Source organism: Hylobates moloch, unplaced genomic scaffold (genome assembly GCF_009828535.3).
Source record: "Hylobates moloch isolate HMO894 unplaced genomic scaffold, HMol_V3 SCAFFOLD_13413, whole genome shotgun sequence".
In the NCBI taxonomy this organism is placed as follows: Eukaryota; Metazoa; Chordata; class Mammalia; order Primates; family Hylobatidae; genus Hylobates; species Hylobates moloch.
In genome coordinates this window covers 413-1,587 of record NW_026665688.1, presented here as the reverse complement: position 1 = coordinate 1,587, position 1,175 = coordinate 413, and the positions used below count along the sequence as shown (strand labels likewise).

The window sequence follows — 1,175 nt, the reverse complement described above, 5'->3', positions numbered from 1 at the left end:
TTTTTTTTTTTTTTTTTTGAGCCGGAGTCTCACTCTGTCGCCCAGGCTGGAGTGCAGTGGCATGATCTCGGCTCACTGCAAGCTCCGCCTCCCGGGTTCACGCCATTCTCCTGCCTCAGCCTCCCGAGTAGCTGGGACTACAGGCACCCGCCACCACACCTGGCTAATTTTTTGCATTTTTAGTAGAGACGGGGTTTCACCGTGTTAGCCAGAATGGTCTCGATATTCTGACATTGTGATCTGCCCACCTCGGCCTCCCAAAGTGCTGGGATTACAGGGGTGAGCCACCACGCCTGGCCAGTGAGACACTTCAAATAGGCAATTTTGGCTCTGGAGTTCCCCTGCTGAATTGGCTGAGACTGTCTGATCTGCTTAGTGCCAAGAGAGAGTCAAGGGATAGTGGTAGAGGGCAGGGTATCTCTCTCTCTCTCTCTCTTTTTTTTAATTTGAGACAGAGTCTCCCTCTGTCGCTCAGGCTGGAGTGCAGTGGCGCAATCTCGGCTCACTGCAAGCTCTGCCTCCCGGGTTCACGCCGTTCTCCTGCCTCAGCCTCCCGAATAGCTGGGACTACAGGCGCCCGGCTAATTTTTTGTATTTTTACTGGAGACGCAGTTTCACCGTGTTAGCCAGGATGGTCTCGATTTCCTGACCTCGTGATCCACCCGCCTCAGTCTCCCAAAGTTCTGGGATTACAGGTGTGAGCCACCGCGACTGGCCAAGGCAGGGTATCTCTCTTAAAACCTGGGGGTGTTACAGCTCTTTTAGAATTTGTCTAGCAGGCTTTCCAGTAAATACTGGAAAGCCCTCAATGAATTTTAAATAAAAAAAAATTAAAAAAAGAAACCTGGAACAAAGACTGATTCTGCTCTATGAAGCCTGTTCTATGAAGGTTCCACCTGCTCACCTGCTTTCCTGAAGCCCTAAGGGACCTGACCGATTCACATGACCATGATGGAACTTGAGGAAAACTATTTTGCTGGCCTGAATTACTTTCAGCCCCTATGGTTGGAAGAGATTGCCACGTATTCTCAGGGAGGCTTGGGGCAAAGAGGCTTCCTTCTATGTCTCAGCAAAGGCAATAATATCTCTTCATCTAGTTGATTTCTCACCTACAACAGCAAAAACTGCTTAGTCTTCCACCACTCACTGGTTTACCACTGCTCAGGAGACCCTAA

At 49.7% G+C, this 1,175-nt stretch overlaps 1 non-coding gene across 1 annotated transcript; it reads left to right on the top strand.

Moving 5' to 3' along the window:
- Positions 1-745: 745 nt before the first annotated feature.
- Positions 746-807, top strand: LOC116465891 (U7 small nuclear RNA). The gene has a single exon (XR_004247286.1). It is a non-coding gene; the product is annotated as a U7 small nuclear RNA (small nuclear RNA).
- The last annotated feature ends 368 nt before the right edge of the window (positions 808-1,175 follow it).